Source organism: Canis aureus, chromosome 1, assembly GCF_053574225.1.
Source record: "Canis aureus isolate CA01 chromosome 1, VMU_Caureus_v.1.0, whole genome shotgun sequence".
NCBI lineage: Eukaryota > Metazoa > Chordata > Mammalia > Carnivora > Canidae > Canis > Canis aureus.
Window position 1 is genome coordinate 24,653,475 of NC_135611.1, and position 21,451 is coordinate 24,674,925.

The window sequence follows — 21,451 nt, forward strand, 5'->3', positions numbered from 1 at the left end:
TTTGAAAACAGGCAGAGGATTATCCCAACTTGTCATATTGGTTGAGACCTGATATGTGACCCAGTATGTGGTCTATTCTGGAGAACGTTCCCTGTGCACTTGAGAAGAATGTGTATTCAGTTGCATTCAGATGGAAAGTTCTGTATATATCTGTGAAACCTATTTGGTCCAGTGTATCACTTAATCCCTGATTCTTTGGTGATGTGCTTAGAATACCTGTCATCTGCTGAGAATACCATGTTGAGGCCTCCTGCTATTAGTGTATTATTATCTAAGTATTTCTTTACTTTGGTTATTAATTGATTGATATACTTGGCAGCTCCCATATTAGGGGCACAAATATTCATAATTCTCAGATCTTCTTGTTCAATAGACACTCTAAGTATGATATAGTATCCCTCTTCATTTCTTACTACAGACTTTGGTATAAACTCTAATTTATCTGATATGAGGATTGCTACCCCAGCTTTCTTTTGAGGACCATTTAAATGGTAAGTGGTTCTCCACCCCCTCCTTTTCAGTTTAGAGGTCTTAAATGAGTCTCTTGTAGACAGCATGTAGATGGGTCTTGCTTTTTTATCCAGTCTCATACCCTGAGTCTTTTGATGGGATCATTTAGCCCATTCACATTCAGACTAATTATTGAAAGATATGAATTTAGTGTCATTGTATTGTACTTGTCATTGTCATTGTACTTGTTCGGTCTCTTACTGTGGATTCTCTCTTTGGGCTCCCTCCTTCTCTTACACGGTCCCCCTTAGTATTTCTTGCAGAGCCAGTTTGGTGGTCACATATTCTTTCATTTTCTGCCTGCCCTGGAAGCTCTTTATCTCTCCTATTCTGAATGACAGCCTTGTTAGATAAAGTATTCTTGGCTGCATGCTCTTCTCATTTAGGACCCTGAATATATCTTGCCAGCCCTTTCTGGCCTGCCAGGTCTCTGTGGAGAGGTCTTCTGCTAATCTTATATTTCTCCACATATAAGTTAAGAATTGCTTGTCTTGAGCTGCTTTTAGAATTATCTCTTTATCTTTGAAATTTGCAAACTTCATTCTTATATGTTGGGGTATTGATTGGTTTTTGTTGTTTTTGGGGGTGTCCTCTTTACCTCTCGGATATGAATTCCTGTTTACTTCCTCAGGTTAGGGAAGTTGTCAGGTATGACTTTTTAAAATAAACTTTGTGGTCTCTCTCCCTATCTATCTTTTCTGGGATCCTAATAAAATGAATATTACTCCTTCTCAAGCTATCATTTATTTTCTGAAGGCTTTTCTTATGGGGTCAATTGTTTTTCTTTTCTCCTCAGGTATCTTCTTTTCCATCAACTTGTCTTCTACATCAGCCACTTTCTCTTCCATTTCATTAAGCCTAGCATTAAAAACATCCAGCTTAGACTGCATCTCAGTTAAAGTAATTTTGATTTTGGCCTAGTTAGATCTCAATTCTGCAGCAAGAGAATCTCTAGAGTCCTTTATGTTTTTGTCAAGAGCCACCAGTAATTTTATAACTCTACTTCTGAATTGTATGTCTGGCATACTACTTAAACCCATATCAAGTAGGATTTGGGCAGAGAGTATTACTTCTGGTTACTTCTTTTTTGGCAAATTCTTCCTTCTAGTCATTTTGTACAGTGCAGAATGGCTGTATGAGTGAGCAGAGTCAAAAATATCAACCACCACTTAAGTAAAACACTCCTTAGACAATTCTGACAGAGTCAGAGACCAGAAAATAAAAGAAAAAGCAGATGAATAAAATGGAAGGACCATGAAATTGAATGATAAAATTTTTAAAAAGTATGGATAAAGAATATGTGGTTTATGTATACAATGGAATATTCCTCAGCCATTAGAAACAACAAATACCCACCATTTTCTTCAACGTGGATGGAACTGGAGGGTATTATGCTGAGTGAAATAAGTCAATCGGAGAAGGACAAACATTATATGGTCTCTTTCATTTGAGGAATATAAAAAGCAATGAAAGGGAATAAAAGGGAATGGAGAAAAAATAAGTGGGAAATATCAGAAAGGAAGACATAACATGAAAGAATCCTAACTCTGGGAAACGAACTAGGAGTGGTGGAAAGGGAGGTGGGTGGGAGGTGGGGGTTACTGGGTGGTGGGCACTGAGGTGGGCACTTGATGGGATGGGCACTGGGTGTTATTCTGTATGTTGACAAAATGAACACCAATAAAAAATAAATTTATTTTAAAAAAAGTAAGAATAAGAAAAAAAGGGGGTGGAGAGGATATGGTGGTAGAGAGAGAATATAGTCTCATTGATTGGACCTAGAGGGTAATCTTCTTGGTTCTGTGTGTCTTTTGGTCCATGTGTTAGGAGGTACTAATTTCCACAATGCTAAAACAAAAGAAGACAGAAAAAAAAAAAACAGGAAACAAAAACCAAAAACCCATAACTCATGTATCTACCAGAATTAAATTGAATACATTTTCAGGAATCCAAAAATGAAGAATATATCTAAGACATGTAATTACAGAAATATGAAATTCAAAAAAGAAAAAACTTATAATGAAGAGCTGGTAAAATATCATAGTTAAGGCAGGAAGAGATAAAATATTGGAAATTTTTAACTTGAAAAATAAACTAATGGTAGGGAAAAAAATCTTCGAGTTCTATATACTATTTTCCCTCAGTCCTGAATCTTTCCAGTGGATCTTTCCAGGGCTATTTGGTGAATAAACCTGCTCCTCCCTTGTTCTTCCAGCTGTTCTTCTGGGGGAGGGGCCTGCTGTGCTGATTCTAGGTGTCTTGGCCTGGGCAGACATACTGGGCCCCTTGCCAGGTGACAGGCTCGGTGGGAGCTATTTGTCTGGTGAGGCTCTTGTTCCCTAGAAGCTGCACCTCTCCCAGATGAAAGGCAAAAACAAACAAACACACAAAATTAAAGTGGTGGTGGCCAGATCTCCAGCACAGTAGCCAAGAGCTGCCTGCATGTACCGAACTGCAGTCTCAGTGCACCCTGATCTAGATCTTCCTGGGGGTAGGCACGAGGGTTCAGATATGCACAAACTGAAGGGTTCCCAGGGCAAGAGTGTTTCTGCCATCAGGTGCCCTCCCAGGGTCCACCTGTTCCAGGGGGAATGGAGGGTACCCAGCTTTTTCCCCTGGGTGTCCTCAGTTTAGAGGGCCTCTAATCTCAGTTAGAGGTTCCCAGGGTCTGCCTCTCCTGGAAGGAAGGGAGGACAGCCTGCCTCTGTCCTTTGCTGGCCTATAGGGTACAGAGAGCTCAGTTGCCAGCCCGAGCCCCCAGTCGGCATTTCCCGGATGCCCCAGGAGGTTTGTGGCATTCCAGCCCTTTCCTGTGATCTGACTGCAGTTTGCAGTGAGTTTCTCCTGGGGGCCCCTAATCTTACTGTGTCTGCAGGAATATTGAGGCTTCACCCCCCCTCCCACAATTCTGCCCTGTTCCCCACTGAGCACTCCTCAGGGAAGACTCTCAGGCCCAGATGTCTCCAGTTCCTGACTGTGGTGGCACCTCTTTCCTGCCCCAGCTTTCTGGGGGCTCTGCTCCCTCACCTTCCTCCTCTCTGCCATCCTACCTGGTCTGAAATGATCACTTTTTTCCCCTGTAGTCCAGCTGCTCTCTCTTTATACCTCAGTTTGGATTCCTAGGTGTTCAGGATGTTTTGAAAGTTTTCTAGGTAAGTTTTGGAGACCAGATTAGTCAAGAACTCCTACTCTTGGGCAGCCGGGGGGCTCAGCGGTTTAGGGCCACCTTCAGCCCAGGGCGTGACCCTGGAGACCCGGGATTAAGTCCCCTGTCGGGCTCCCTGCATGGAGCCTGCTTTTCCCTCTGCCTGTGTCTCTGCCTCTCTCTCTCTCTGAAGAATGAATAAATAAAATCTTAAAAAAAGGACTCCTATTCTTCTACCATCTTGCCTCCTCAATGGGATTAAAATCTATGACAATATTTAGATACTCCTACCACAACATGAATAACTATACTATAATGAAAAATCCTATCAATAAAGTGTCCCAGTTTGTTATAAACTCTTTCTACTAGTAAAAAACCTTCCAGGGAGAAACAAATCCCCCAAAGTAAATTCCCTTAAAAGCTGAAGTTCATAGAAGTTGAGGTCTGAAATCAAATGTGTTTGCTTTAATGTTCAAGTGTTCCAAGCCCGTTTTTATTTTACTTGCTTTATTCAAGTTTAATTAACATACAGTATTATATTAGTTTCAGGTGTATAGTATAGTGGTTCAATAACTCTATACGTTACTCAATACTCATCACAATGAAAATACTCTTAATCCCCTTCACCTATTTCATCTATTCCTCCCCCCCCCACACACACACATCTCCTCTCTGGTAACCACCAGTTTGTTCTTTGTATTCAAGAGTATGTTGTTGTGGTGCTGCTGCTGCTGGTGGTTGTTTTGCTTGTCCCTTTTTCCCTTTGTTTTGTGAAATCATCTGGCATTTGTTTTTCTCTATTTCCCTTAGCATTATACTCACGAGGTCCATCCATGTTGTTGCAAATGACAAGATTTCCTTCTTTATTTATGGCTGAGTAACAGGCCAATGTGTGTGTGTGTGTGTGTGTGTGTGTGTGCGTGTGTGTGTTTATAACATTGGCATTAATTTCTTTGACATGGGCAGTGGAAAAATTTTGTTTTCATTTTTGGAAACATTTTCTGGCAAGGGATACAAAAGCAAAATTAAACTATTGGGACTACATCAAGCCCATTATTTTTTTAGTTAAAGTCCAGATAATTCTAAGTCCTCCCAACTTTTTATGGTGCTTAGTTTCAGTCAAAATCTGAGGATTTAAGGCTTAGACACAGTCTGGATCTTCAAGTGGCTACACCTTAAGCTTAGCTTCTTCAAAGCCTCAATAATGTCTCAGGAACTTAATTTTTAAGAACGTCCAAAGAGCTAATGGGACATGCAAGATAGTTACATCCCTAGTTCCACAAGCTCCTCACATACCCACTGTGATAAAGTGACCAGAACCTGAGGTTTAATCAAACTCCCACAGTCCTCCATAGCTGGTCAGTAGTGGGACTCTGAGGGAGACAGTTTATTTAAGCTTCCCTAGAGGCAAGGTAGCTAATGCCCACGAAGGCCTTTAACAGAACTGAAAGAAATAGCCATTTAGAATAAAGTTTAGGTTCATTCAATCACTTCAACATGGCAAAGTAGCAGGGGTGGTGGGATCCCACTGGGCATGCTCTACTCTCAAAAAAGGGGCATTTGCAGCACTGAAAGCTTCTTGAAAATGTTTAAAGTGTATACAATGGAATATTACTCAGCCGTCAAAAATATAATCTTGCCATTTGCAACAGCATGGTTAGAACTAGAGGCTATTATGCTGAACAAAATAAGTCCATCAGAGAAAGACAATTATAAGATCTCACTCATATGTGGGATTTAACAAGCAAAACAGGATCATAGGGAAAGAGAGGAAAAATAAAGCAAGAGGGATAGCAGAGAGGGAGACAAACCATAAAAGACTTAATCACAGGAAAGAAATTGAGGTTCACTGGAGGGGAGGTGGGTGAGGGGATGGAATAACTGAGTGACAGGAATTAAGGCGGGTGTGTGATGTAATGAGCACTGGGTGTTCTATAAAACTGTTGAATCATTGACGTCTACCTCTGGAACCAAAAATACATTATATTTTAATTAATTGAATTTAAATATAAATAAATAGAGAAATACATAAATATTTGAACTAAAAAAAATAAAGTAAGGACAGCCTCATCACTAGCTCTTACCTGAGGGGCCATCCTTTTCCTCCCAACATCTTCAGGACAACATTTGCTATTCCCCTTGGGCACTCAAGTGCATGGCTTTTTCTGAATGTTTTCCCCCCACCTGTCTTGTTGGCTGTTTTTGTGACAGTAGGGACTTTTGCACTGCTTCTTGCTGTGGATTTTTTTCCAGAGTTACAAATCTATCTTTTAGTTGCATTCTTAGTTCCGGGGAAGAATTCTGGATGGAAGCTTCTGTGGATGTTTCTGATGCCTCCACCCCAGGAAAAGGGTGCCTCTGCCACAGTCCCTCAGTCCCTCACTCTTCCTCAGTTGTGGAAGACTCAGGCCGTGAGGGCCATTGTCTGTAACATGCTTTTAACTATAGTCCCCAGTCTCCTTTGTTTGATTTTGTCTCCTGCTTTGCCTCAACTCCTTTCAAAATGTTTTATTCTGAGTTCCTAATGTTTATCCCTGCCTCTAAGTGAGTCCACTTTGCTTTGTGCCATATGTAGAATACCTACTGCTTTCCTCTCTGCTTCCTAATGCAACCTTGCTTTTCTAATGCATTCTTCTAGCCTTTTTCTCTGGGTAAGGTGACACATTTCCCTTTGTAAGAGACAAAAAGTCAAGAAATTCTAGGTCTGCCAACCATGTCTGCTGTTTGGATGAATATTGTCCCAATTTGACTTTATTAAAAGGATCTCTTTCCGGTTAGAGAGGAGGCAAGATGGTGGAAGAGTAGGGGTCCTGGTTTCATCTGTCCCTCTAAATCTAGCGAGATAACTATCAAACCATCCTGAACACCTATGAATTTAAACTGAGATGTAAAGAGAGAATGGCTGGAACTCTACAAATAGAAAAATGACCACTTCTTTCAAGGTAGGAGTGTGGAGGAGAGAAACAGAGGGGATAAATCAGAAAATAAATGGTGGGGGGAGGGAGCATTTGTAAGCTGGTGGAGTGAAAGGGATACAGTCCTGGAACTCAAAATTGGGACCATTAGAAATCTGCTCCTGTGAGTGACTTCCATGCCAGAAAAGTGCTCAGTGGTGAAGTGGGGCAGAATGGCAGGAAGGAGATTGGGGTTTTCAATATTCCTGGAGGAGCAAAACATAAATGGGTGCCTAGGTTGGCAGAGTTTCTAAGCATTAGAGTAGGGAATCGGGTTTAGGTCAGTGAGCCAGGGAGAAAGCTCTGTTCGTCGTGTCCTAAACTGACAAGTGAGGCCTGATGGGTGACCACTCTCTGTGTTGGGTCCCTGCAAAGGACTGGAACACAGTGTCCTCCAGGTGAGACAGAAACTGGAAGAATATGAGACCACCATACCAGTCTTGCAAGAAATTCTAAGGGGGAATCCTTTAAACAAAGAGGGAGCCCAAAGAACTGGAGCCATTCTGCAGAAATGGACTGTACAGGTAACATAATGGCGCGAAATTCATATTTTTCAGTAGGTATTCTGAATGTAACTAGATGCTCCAGTCAAAAGACACAGGGTATCAGATGGGATAAAAAAGTAAGACCCATCCATATTCTGTCTACAAGAGACACATTGTAGACCTAAAGACACCTTGACACTGAACATGAGGGGGTGGAGGACCATTTACCATTCACATGGGCCTCAAAGAAAGCTGGGGTAGCAATATTCATATCACATAAGTTATATTTTAAAACAAAGATTAGTAAGAGATGAAGAGGAACATTATATGATACCTAAAGGGAGGGTCTATCTAACTAGAAGATCTAACAATTATGAATATTTATAACCCTAATGTGGGAGCAGTCAACTATAGCAAAACATTAATAACAAAATTAAAGAAATACATACATAATACTACATTAATAGTAGGAGGCTTCAACACAACATTCTCAGCAAGGGACAGATCGTCTAGGCAGATCACCAAATAAACAATGACTTTGAATGACACACTGGACCAGATGGACTTCAAGGATATATAGACAGCACATTCCATCCTAATGTAACTGAATATCCATTCTTCTCAACTGTACATGGAACTTTCTCCAGAATAGACAAAATTCTGGGTCACGAATCAGGTCTTAACTGATACCAAAAGATTGGAAATATTCCCCGCACATTTTAAAACTGCGATGCTTTGAAACTAGGATTCAGTCACAAGAAGAAATTTGGAAGGAATTCAAAGACTTGGAGGTTAAAGAGCATCCTACTAAATAATGAATGAGTCAGGGAAATTAGAGAAGAATTAAAAAGATTCATGCAAACTAAAAAAAAAAAAAAGGAAAGAAAACACACTGTTCAAAACCTTTGGGGTACAGAAAATGCAGTCCTTAGAGGGAAGTACATTTCAATACAAGCCTCTCTCAAACTATTAGAATACTATCAAATACATAAGCTAACCTTACACTTAAAGAAGATGGAGAAAGAACAGAAAATAAACCAGAAAACTGGGTTTCTACTAAAACCAGTAAGAGAAAAGAAATACTAAAGATTTGAGCAGAATTCACTGAAATAGTGACCAGAAGAACAGTAGGAAGCATCAACAAAACTAGGACCTGTTTCTTTGAAAAAATTAATAAGACAGATAAACTCCTAGTCAGACTTATTAAAAAAGAAAAGAAAGAGACTCAAATTAATAAATTCATGAATGATAGAGGAAAGATCCCGACCAACATCAAGGAAATACAAATGATTTTAGGAACATATTATGAACAAATATATACCAACAAATTAGGCAATCTAGAAGAAATGGATGCATTCCTAGAAACTTATAAACAACAAAAACTGAAACAGGCAGAAATAGAAAACCCAAATAGACAATAACAAGTAAGGAAATTGAAGCAGTAATAAAAAAAAAACTACCCACAAAGTAAAGTCCAGGGCCAGGTGGCTTCCCAAACACAGAAAAAAAAATAATGCCTATTGTATGGGAAGCTGTTTCAAAAATAGAAATGAGAGGAAAACTTCTAATCTTGTGCTATGAGACCAGCATAGAACATGATCCCAAACCAAAGACCCCAACAAAAGTGAGAATTACAGACCAATATCTCTGATGAATATGGAAGTCAACATACTCACCAAAATACCAGCCAAGAGAATCCAACAGTATATTAAAAAGATTATTCACCACCATACTAAGTGGGACTTATTCCTGGGCTACAAGTGTGGGTCAACATTAGGAAACCAATCAACGTGATAGATCACATTACTAAAAGAGAGGCAAGAACTATATGATCCTCTCAGTACAGAAAGTGCATTTGACAAAATATGTTATCCTTCTTGATTAAAACTCTCCACAGTGTACGGATAGGGAACATACCTCAGTAACATAAAAGCCATTTGTGAAAAGCCCATAGTGAATATCATTCTTAATAGGGAAAAACTGAGAGCTTTTCCTCTAAAGTAGGAACACGACAGGGATGTCCACTCTCACCACTGTTGTTCAACATAGTCCTAGAAGTCCTGGCCTCAGCAATCAGACAACAAAAAGAAATAAAGGGCATTCAAATTGGCAAAGAAGTCAAACTCGGACTTTTTGCAGATGATGTGATGTATATATGGAGAACTTAAAAGATTCCACCCCAAGATTACTAGAAAATACAGTAATTCAACAATGTAGCAGGATACAAAATCAATGTGGCATTTCTAGACACTGACAATGAAGCAGAAGAAGGAGAAATGAAGGAGTTGAGCCCATTTATTACTGCATCAAAACAATAAGATACCTAGGAATAAACCTAACCAAAGAGGTAGAGGGCTTATACTCTACAAACTGCAAAACACTTTTTTTTAAGTTTTATTTATTTATGATAGTCACAGAGAGAGAAAGAGAGGCAGAGACATAGGCAGAGGGAGAAGCAGGCTCCATGCACCAGGAGCCCAATGTGGGATTCGATCCCGGGTCTCCAGGATCGCGCCCTGGGCCAAAGGCAGGCGCCAAACCGCTGTGCCACCCAGGGATCCCTGCAAAACACTTAAGGAAGAAATTGAGGAAGACACAAAGAAATGGAAAGATATTCATGTTCATGTATTGGAAGAATAAATATTGTGCAAATGTCTATGCTACCCATAGCAATTTACACATTCAATGCAATCTCTATCAAAACACTAATAGTCTTTTTTTCATAGAGTTAGAACAATGATGCTAAGATGTGTATGGAGCCAGAAAAGACCCCAAATAGCCAGAGGAATGCTGAAAAAGAAAACCAAAGCTGAGGATATCACAATGCCAGACTTTAGGCTATATCACAAAGCTGCAATCATCAAGACAGCATGGTGCTGGCACAAAAACAGACACATAGCTCAAAGGAAAAAGTAGAGAATTCAGAAATGGACCCTCAAATCTATAGTCAACTATTCTCCGAGAGGGCAGAAAACAATACGCAATGTAAAAACAAACAAAACAGTCTCTACAACAAAGGATGTTGTGAACATTGGACAGCTACCTGCAGAAGAAGGCAACGAGAGCATTTTCCTAAACCATACAGAAGGATAAACTCAAAATGGAAGAAAGATCTAAATGTGAGACAGATTCCATCAAAATCCTACAGGGGAACACAGCAGCAACCTTTTTGAACTCAGCTGCAGCAACTTTTTGCAAGAAACATCCCTAAAGGCAAGGGAAACAAAAGCAAAAATGAACTATTGGGACTTCCTCAAGATCAAAAGTTTCTGCACAGCTAAGGAAACAGTCAACAGAACTGAAAGGCAGCCTAGAGAATGGGAGAAGATTTTTGCAAATGACATATCAGAGAAAGGGCTAGTATCTAAGACCTGTAAAGAACTTATCAAACTCAACACCCAGAAAACAAACAATCCAGTCAAGAAATGGGCAGAAGACAAGAACAGACATTTCTCCAAAGAAGGCTTACACATAGTCAACAGGCACATGAAAAAATGCTCCACATTACTTGTAATCAGGGAAATATAAACCAAAACTACAATGAGATACCACGGTATACTGGTGAGAATGGATAAAATTAACATCTCAAAAGCAACACATGTTGGTGAGGATGTGGAGAAAAGGGAACCCACTTCTACCATGTGTGGGAAAGCAAGCTGGTACAGGCACTCTGGAAAACACTGTGGAGGTTCCTCAAGAAGTTAAAAATAGAGCTACCTTATTATCCAAAAATTGCACTACTGAGTAGGTACCCCAAAGATATAAATGCAGTGAAATGCCGGGACAACTGCATCCCTATGTTCACAGCAGCAATGTTCACAATAGCCAAATTGTGGATGGAGACACAATGTCCTTTGACAGACGAATGGATAAATAAGATGTGGTCTATATATGCAATAGAATATTACTCAGCCATCAGAAATAATGACTACCTACCTTGACATCAACATGGATGGAGGAAACGGAGTGTATTATGCTGAGTAAAATAAGTCAGTCAGAGAAAGACAGTTATCACATGGTTTCACCCAAACGTGGAATGTAAGAAATAGTGAAAAGGATCAAAATGCAAGGAGAGGAAGCTGAATGGGGAAATATTAGAGAGGAAGACAAACCATGAATGACTCCAGACTCTGGGAAACAAACAGAGGGTTGCTGAACGGGAGCTGCGTGGGACGATGGGGTAACTGGGTGATGGGCATTAAGGAAGGCACATGATATAATGAGCACTAGGTATTATACTGCATGTTGGGAAGTTGGATTTAAATAAAATAAATATTAGGTGATTGTTTTCTGGTAAAAAAAAGAATAAATGGGTACATTTTTTCACTCATTTTATTAATAGAACCTACCACTCTTGAGACACCTGAGGGCTCAGTCGGTTAGGCATCTTCCTTCAGCTGCAATCCTGTGATCGGGCCCCATGTTGAGTCTCCTGCTCAGTGGGGCGTCTGCTGCTCTCTCCCTCTGATCTTCCACCAGCTTGTGTTATCTCTCTGTCTCAAATAAATAAATAAGTTAAATATTTAAAAAATAAAACACATAAAACCTATCAGTTTCTATTGTGAATCCACAATTTAGCTCTCCCAAAAGGCAGCCATTATCAGAGATTTTATAATGAATACATCTATATCCAAATAGACAATGATGTGGATGGCGTGGGGAGGTGGAGAGACATCACTCTTAATACCCTGTTGACAAGTTACAGACTCATAAGACCTTAGCATCTTCACCTTATACATTAGTCTTCATGCAAGTGACACCATAGGAAACTGCTGGTTTCATTGCCTACAAGAATCTGGCCCTAAGAGTGACAAGGTAGAGCTAAACCCACAAAAATGGGAGAGTTCCTAGGTGATGTTGGACACAGATTAGTAAACATGAAGAGTAAAATATAAAAGAGAGGAGGATGCTATGGGAGTAAAAGGACCCTAGGCTCACCTTGCTATGGGAGTAAAAGGACCCTAGGCTCACCTTGTCCCACAAACACAAAGAGACAAGTATCAAATCATCCTAATTAGACCAGAAATCACCTGGAAGACGAACAGAACAAGCACTGCAACTCAAGTAGAAGAGAAGCCATGGAGAAGAGAGTAGGAAGTATAGAGACAGGGTTTAGGGTAGAACCAGATTGAGGGGACAGTGAAGGAGAGGGAGCCATGGTGAGAGAGAGAGAGAGAGAGAGAGAGAGAGAACCCCACAGGGGAACACAAAGGGAAAGTGTTTTCTGAAAGCCATGGGCGAGGAAACAAGAGGGACAGAATTACATGAGTTCTGGCAGTGAGTGAAACTTCAAGAATGGGGTTTAAAGGGTTCATAGGTTGGGCTGAGATAGAGCCCAGAGGGCACTAATGCTCTTGGAGATAAGGCAGATGAACAAGCAAGGATAGAGAGCAAGGAATTGTAATCTGACAAATACCTGGGGCACACAGGACGAAGATTATTTGCTCTTTTTGCAAAGTGTCCTCAGGGGCAGCCTTCACGAGGACACCTCTGCAGGAACAAAGGAGCTGGCCAGCACCGCTTCTCTCCCCCGCCCCTCAGCATACACGCAGAGCTACCTGTGGAAAGCAGCACAGCATCAAGACTGCCCGCCTGACTTGCATACACCAAGCCCTAACTCTCTGTGCCCCGGAGGGACTGCCCTTCCCAATCACTCTTGCCTCAGTTCCAGCACAGCAGCCACTCCCCCAGAAGATGAGCACAAACCCTTGCCCATGCCTATCACCCAACCAGAGAGTTCTGCAGGCCGTCAGGTCTGGTGGAGATGGTGTCACGTCTCATTTCACAAGCACACTGGAACACACCCAGCTAAAATTCCCCACTTTCAGACCAGGGACCAAACGCTATCCACAGCAGGCAAAGAGAGCTCATACAGATGACTGACCTGAAGGAGAGAGCACCCCAAACACAACAGTACAGTGCATGCGCACACATCAGAATCACTTCCTGAAGTGCCAGGCCCTGGGTACTATGCGACCTATTCTTCATAAGGCCATTACTTTAACACACAGGAGACATAACTACCATTTCTAACACAAGGAAGACAAAGACGTAGATGAAGTGCAGAGAAGGAGGAATTTATCCCAAAGAAAAAAACAGGATGAGGCCATGATCAGAGATGTAAGTGAAACAGATAGAAGTAACAAGCCTCATGGAGAATTTAGAGCAACAATCATGAGGATGGACAGTCACTGGGCTGAGAAAGAATAAAAGACCTCAGTGAGACCCTAACCACACAGATGAAAAAGAAATAGTTTAAAAATAATCAATCAGAGATGAAGAGTGCCATAAACAAGATTGGAAACCGGCTTGCTAGAATGGACAGCAGGCTGAAAGAGGCAAGGAACGAATTAGTGACCTAGAAGCCAAGCCAGTGGGAAATAATGGCGCTGAACAAAAGAGAAGGAAGAATTATGGAACATGAGAACAAACTTAGGGAACTCAGTGACTCCGTCAAATGTAATAACACTCATATTATAGGAGACACAAAAGAATAAAAAGAGAGAAAGGGGGCAGCCTGGATGGCTCAGGGGTTTAGCACTGCCTTCAGTCCAGGGCATGATCCTAGAGACCTGGGATTGAGTCCCACATTGGGCTCCCTACATGGAGCCTGCTTCTCTCTCTGCCTGTGTCTCTGCCTCTCTGTGTGTGTGTGTGTCTCTCATGAAAAAAAATATAAAAAAATTTTAAAAAGCTTTAAAATAAAAAGAGAGAGAAAAGGGGGCAGGAAATGTATTTGAGGAAATAATAACTGAAAACTTCCCCAAGCTCAGGATGGAAACACACCTCTGGATCCAGTAGGCACAGTGAACTCCCATCAAATCAATGAAAGCAGGCCAATACCAAAACATGTTGTAATTAAATGGACAAAATACAGTGATAAAGAAAAAATCTGGGAAGCAGCAAGACAAAAGAGGTCCCCAAATTACAAGGGGGAACCCATAGGCTAGCTGCACATCTCTCCACAGAAACTTCGGAGGCCAGAAGGGACTGGCGTGATATATTCACCATGCTGAATGGGGAAAATCCACAGCCAAGAATACTCTATCCAGCAAGGCTGTCATTCAAAATAGAAGGGATTGAGCTCCCAGGGCATGATGCTAGAGACCCGGGATTGAGTCCCACGTCGGGCTCCCTGCATGGAGCCTGCTTCTCCCTCTGCCTGTGTCTCTGCCTCTCTCTCTCTCTCTCTGTGTCTCTCACGAATAAATAAATAAAATCTTTAAAAAAAGAAGGAGAGACAAAGAGTTTCCCAGACAAAAACTAAAGGAGTTTGTGACCACTAAACCTGCCCAGCACGAAATATTAAATGGGACTCTTTGAGTGGAAAGGAAAGCTCAAAAGTGACAAAGACAAGAAAGGAACAGAGAAAATCTCCAGAAACAGCCATAAAACAAGTAAGAAAATGGCACCAAATACATATCTATCCATAATTACTCTGAACGTACATGGACTAACACTCTAATCAAAAGATATGGGCTGAGAGAATGGGATAAAGGAACAAGAACCATCTATATGCTGCCTACAAGAGGCTCACTTTAGACCTAGAGACACCTGAAGGTTGAAAGTGAGGGGATGGCGAAATACTTAGCATGCCAATGGACGTCAAAAGGAAGCCAGAGTAGCAATATTTTTATCAGACAAACTAGACATTAACACAAAGACTGTAATGAGAGAGGGGAAGGGCACTATATCATAATAAAGGGGACAATCCGACAGGAAACTAACAATTGTAAATATTTATGCACCCAATATGGGAGCACACAAATATATAAAATAATTAATAACAAGCATAAAGGAACTCATAGATAATAGTGCAATGATAGTAGGGGACTTAACACTCCACTAACATCAATGGGCAGATCATCTAAGCAGACAATCAACAAGGAAATGATGGCTTTGATGACGCCGTGGACCAGATGGACTCAACAACATATTCAGATCATTCCAAGCTAAAGTAGCAGGATGCACCTTCTTTTCAAATGCACATGGGACATTCTCCAGAATAAATCACATATTAGGTCACAAATCAGGCTTTAGCAACTACAAAGATAGTGAAGTCCTACCATACATATTTCCTTTTTTTTAATTGTTTTTTTTTTTTACCATACATATTTTCTGACAAAAAATGCTATGCAACTAGAACTTAACTACAAGAAAATAATCAAGAAAGACCACAGATACATGGGGTTAAGCAACATGCTATTAAACAATGAATGGGGGTTGCCTGGGTGGCTCAGGGGTTAAGCTCATCTGACTGGCTCAGATAGTGATCCTGGGTTTCGGGATCAAGTCTCACATTGGGCTTCTTGCATGGAGCCTGATTCTCCCTCTGCCTGTGTCTCTGCCTCTCTCTTTCTGTGTCTCTCATGAATAAATAAAATCTTTAAAAAACAAAACAAAACAAGAGCAATGAATGGGTAAACCAGGAAATTAAAGAAGAAATTTTAAAAATACATGGAAACAGAGGCACCTGGGTGACTCAGTCCATTGTGTGTCTGACTCTTGATTTTGGCTCAGGTGATGATCTTGGGTTTGTGAGATTGAGTCTCGCATTGGGCTCTGTGCTCAGCTTGCGCCCTGCTTGTCCCTCTCCTTTTTTCTTCTCTGCCTCTCTGCCCCTCTACCTTTTCTGTTTGCCTCTCTCTCTAGTAAATAAATACAATCTTAAAAAAAAAAATACATGGAAACAAATGAAAATGAAAACACAGCAGTCCAAAAGCTTTCAGGTGCTGCAAAAGTGGTCCTAGAGAGGAGTATACAGCAATACAGGAGGCCTATTTCAAGAAGCAAGACAAGTCTCAAATAAACAACCCATCTTACACCTAAAGGAGCTAGGAAGAAAAAAACAAATGAAGCTTAAAGCCAGCAGAAGGAAGGAAATAATAAAGATAGAGCAAAAATAAGTGACACAGAAACTAAAAATAAAGTAGGAAAGATCAGTGAAACTAGGAACTTGGTCTTTAAAAAAATTAATAAACCTTAAGCCAGACTCATCAAAAAAAAAAAAAAAAAAGAGAAAGGACTCAAACAAATAACATGACAAATGAGAGGGGAAATATAACAACCAATGCCACAGAGATATAAACAATTATAAGAGAATATTGTGAATAACTATATGCCAACAAATTGGACAACCTAGAAGAAATGGAGAAATTCCTAGAAGCATAAAACTACCAAAACTGAAATAGGAAGAAATGGAAAACTTGAGTGAACCAATAGCCAGCCTAGAAATTGAATTAGTAAAAAGAACAAAACAAAACAACAACAACAACACAAACCTCCCAACAAACAGAAGTCCAGGACCCGATGACTTTACAAGAGATTTCTGCCAAATTTAAAGAAGAGTTATTATCTATTTAAAGAAGAGTTAATACCTATTTTCCTTATACTATTCCAAAAGATGGGAATGGAAAGAAAACCTCCAAATTCATTCCATGAGGTCAGCATTACTCTGATACCAAAACCAGATAAAATACAACTAAAAACACAGAACTACAGACCTATATCCCTTATGAACACAGATGCAAAAACTTCTCAATAAAACTGCAGTAAACTGAATCCAACAATATATCAACAAAATCATTCACCATAATGAACTGGGATTAATTCCAGTGTTGTAGGGGGGTGGTCAGTATTCAAAAATGAATCAATGTGATACAACATATGAGTAAGAGAAACGATAAGAACCATATGATCCTTTCAATAGGTGCAGAAAAAGCATTTGACTAAGTACAACATCCATTCAAGATAAAAAAAAAAAAACCCTCAACAAAGTAGGTTTAGAGGAAACAAATCTCAATGCAATAAAGGGTGTCTATGAAAAACCCACAACTAATATCACCCTCCTTGGGTAAAAACTGAGAGTTTTTCCCCTAAGGTCAGGAACATGACAGGGATGTCTACTCTCACCACCTACATTCAACAGAGTACTGGAAGTCCCAGCCTCAGTAATCAGACAACGAAAGGAAACAAAAGGCATCCACGTTGGCAAGGAAGAAGTCAAATTTTCACTATTTGCAGATGACATGATACTCTATATAGAAATCCCTAAAGGCCCCAGCAAAAAACTGCTAGAACTGATACACAAGTTCAGTAAAGATACAGGGTACAAAGTCAACATACAGAAATCTGTTGCGTTTACGTACATCAGTAATGAAGCAACAGAAAGAGAAATTAAAGACTCAACCCCATTTACAATTGCACCAAAAACAATAAGATCCTAAGAATACACCTAACCAAAGAGGTGAAAGATCTGTACTCTGAACACTGTAAAACACTGGTGAAACAAAACGAAGAGCACACAATGAAGTGGAAAGGCATTCCATGCTCTTGAGTTGCAAGGGCAAATATTGTTAAAAATTCTATACTATCCAAAGCAATCCCTGTCAAAATGCCACCAGCATTTTTCACAGAGCTGGAACTAATGATCATAAAATGACCATATGGAAGTACAAAGACCTCGAATAGTGATAGGGATCACAAGGGAAAGGGGGGAACTGAGTGGGGAAAAATTATAGAGGGAGACAAACCATGAGACTCCTAACTCTGGGAAACAAACAAAAGGTTGTAGAAGGGGTGGCGGGCAGGGGGATGGGGTGACTGGGTGATGGGCATTGAGGAGGGCACTTGATGGGGTGAGCACTCAGTGTTATACTGTATGTTGACAAATTGTATTTAAGTAAAAATAATAATAAAATAAAAAATAATAATAAAAGAAAAAAGCTGGAGGCATCACAATTCCAGACTTCAAGTTATATAATACAAAGCTGTAGTGATCAAAGCAGTATGGTACTGGTACAAAAATAGATACATAGATCAATAGAAAGAAAATCCAGAAAGGAACCCACAACTGTATGATCAATTAATCTTTGACAAAACATTCCAGTTTGCAATGGAAAAAAGACTGTCTTTTGTAACAAATGGTGTTGGGAAAACTGGACAGAGACATGCAAAAGAATGAAGCTGGACCACTTTCTTACACCATGCACAAAAATAAGTTCAGAATGGATTCAAGACCTAAAACCATAAAAATCCTAGAATAAAACACAGGCAGCAAATTCCTTGACATTGTCCATAGCAACTTCTATTTTTTTTAAAGATTTTATTTATTTATTTATTTATTTATTTATTTATTTATTTATGAGAGAGAGTGCAGAAGCAGGGACAGAGAGGGAGAAGGAGAGGCCGACTCCCCACTGAGCAGGGTCCCAGATGCAGGGCTCAATCCCAGGAACCTGAGATCATGACCTGAGACGAAGGGAGACGCTTAACCAACTGAGCCACCCCGGTGGCCCGTAACATCTGACACATCTCCCTAGGCAAGGGAAACCAAAGCAAAAATTAACCACTGGGATTTCATCAACATAAAAGCCTTCTGCACAGTGAAGGAAGCAATCAACAAAACTAGAAGGCAATCTATGGAATGGGAGAAGATATTTGTGAATGATATATCTGATAAATAATATCCAAGATATATAAAGAACTTATAAAACTCAACATCCCAAAACCAAACAATGCAATTAAAAAATGGGCAGAAACATGAACATTTTCCCAAGGAAGACGTACAGACAGTCGACAGACACATGAAAAGATAAACATCACTGATCACAGGAATGCAAATCAAATGTACAATGAGCTGTTGCTTTACACCTGTCAGAATCACTAAAATTGACACTACAAGAAACAGTAGGTGTTGAGGATGTGGAGAAAAGGGCCCTCTTGCACTGTTGGTGGGAATGCAAACTGGTGCAGCCACTCTGGAAAACAGTATGGAGGTTCCTCAAAGAGCTAAAAATAGAACTACCCTATGATCTACCAACTGCACTACTAGGAACTTACCCAAAGAATATAAAAATACTAATTCAAAGGGGCATATTCACCCCAATGTTTATAGCTGCAATAGTCAAAGTAGGGGAACAGCTCAAGTGTCCATTGACTGATGAATGGATAAGGAAGATGTGGTATGTACACACAATGGAATATTACTCAGCCATAAAAAGAATGAAATCCTGCTATTTGTGACAGACATGGCTGGAGCTAGAAAGTATTATGCTAAGTGAAATAAGTCCATCAGAGTAAGACAAATACCATATGATTTCACTCATATGTGAAATTTAAGAAACAAACCAAGTGAGCAAAGGGAAAAGAGAGAGAGGGGGGCGAACCAAGAAACAAACACTTCACAATAGAGAACAAACTGATGGTTACCAGAAGGGAGGCTGGTGGGGGGATGGGTTAAATAGGTGAGGGGGATCAAGGAGTGCACGTACTGTGACGAGCACCAGGTGTTGTATGGAAGTGTTGAACCACTACATTGTACTCCTGAAACTAATACTACACTATATGTTGACTAACTGGAATTCAAATAAAAACTTTTGTAAAAAAAGAGTATAAAAAATGGGACACTAGGGTGGCTCAGTGGTTGAGCATCTGCCTTTGGTTCTGGTCATGATCCCGAGGTCTTGGGGTTGAGTCCCCCTCGGGGTCCCTGTAGGGAGCCTGCTTCTCCCTCTGCCTGTGTCTCTGCCTCTCTCTCATGAATAAATACACATAATGTTTTTTTAAAAAGGAGCATAAAAAAGAATAGAAATATAAAAATATCTGGGATTGATTTTACACTAATGATCATTTTACAAATAGCTTTATTGGGATATAATTTATATACCATACAATTCATCCATTTAAAGTGTACAATCTAAATTGTACAATTTAATGTACAATTTAGTGTATTCACAGAGATCTGAAACCATCACCACAATATTAGAACATTTTCGTCATCTCAAATACCCAGCCCTTCAGCGATTACCCTCCCATGCTCTGCAGCCTGTAGCAACCACTAACCCAGTTGGTCTCTGTAGATTTCCCTGCTCTGGACTTTCATGTGAATGAAACCACATAACACGTAGTCTGTTGTGATTGGATTCTTTCTCTCTGTGTATTTTCAAGTTTCATCCATCCTTTTGCATTCATTAGCACTTCATTCCTTTGCATTGCGTGGAGGTACCACATTTCGTTTTCCATTCAACTACTGATGAGCATTTGGGTTGATTCTACCCTTTGAGCTATTCTGGATAACAGTACTATAAAAATTCATTATGAGTTTTTGTATGGACATATGTTTTCATAATTCTCAGGTATGTACTCAGGAGTGGAACTGATGGGTATATGGTAAACATTATGTTTAATCATTTGAGGAACTGGTGGACTGTGTTCCAAAGCAGCTGTACCATTTTACATTCCCACTGGCAGTATATGAGAATTCTTTTTTTTGAGACTTATTTATTTATTTTTGACTGAAATTCGATTTGCCACCATATACTATAACACCCAGTGCTGATCCCGCCAAGTGCCCCCCTCAGTGCCCGTCACCCAGTCACCCCATCCCCCTGCCTACCTCCCTTTCCACTACCCCTTGTATGTTTCCCAGAGGTAGGAGTCTCTCATGCTCTGTCTCCCTCTCTGATTTTTCCTACTCATTTTCTCTATTTCCCCTATGATCCCTATCACTATTTCTTATATTCCCCAAATGAGTGAGACCATAGGATGATGGTCCTTCTCCAATCGACTTACTTCACTCAGCATAATACCCTCCAGTTCCATTCATGACGAAGCACATGGTGGGTATTCGCCATTTCTGATGGCTGAGGAATATCCCACTGTACACATAGACCACATCTTCTTTATCTATCATCTGTCGATGGACACTGAGGCTCCTTCCACACTTTGGCTATTGTGGACATTGCTGCTGTGAACATTGGGGTACAGGTGTCCCGGCGTTTCACCGCATCTGTGTCTTTGGGGTAAATCCCCAGCAGTGCAATTGCTGGGTCGTAGGGCAGGTCTATTTTTAACTCTTTGAGGAACCTCCACACAATTTTCCAGAGTGGCTGCACCAGTTCACATTCCCACCAACAGTGCAAAAGGGTTCTCACTTCTCACATCCTTTCCAACATTTGATGTTTCCTGTTTTATTAATTTTCGTCACTCTCACTGGTGAGATGGTATCACATTGTCGTTTTGATTTGTATTTCCCTGATGGCAAGTGATGCGGAGCATTTTCTCATGTGCTTGTTGGCCATGTGTATGCCTTCCTCTGTGAATTTTCTGTTTGTGTCTTCTGCCCATTTTATGATTGGATTGTTTGTTTCTTGGGTGTTGACTTTCTTCACAGAGTTGGAACAAATAATCTTAAGATTTGTGTGGAATCAGAAAAGACCCTGAATAGCCAGGAGAATATTGAAAAAGAAAACCAGAGCCGGGGACAACACAATGCCGGATTTCATGTTGTACTACAAAGCTGTGATCATCAAGACAGTGTGGTTCTGGCACAAAAAGAGACACATAGATCAATGGAA

General features: G+C 40.3%; 1 long non-coding RNA gene across 1 annotated transcript in view; it reads right to left on the bottom strand.

Annotated features, from left to right (window-relative positions):
* Nucleotides 1–21,451, bottom strand: part of LOC144281841 (uncharacterized) — a 41,673-nt gene that overhangs the window by 12,800 nt on the left and 7,422 nt on the right. The window contains exon 2 of the long non-coding RNA XR_013350272.1: nt 11,444–11,587. This is a non-coding gene — a long non-coding RNA (uncharacterized LOC144281841). The remainder of the gene's footprint in view (nt 1–11,443; nt 11,588–21,451) is intronic.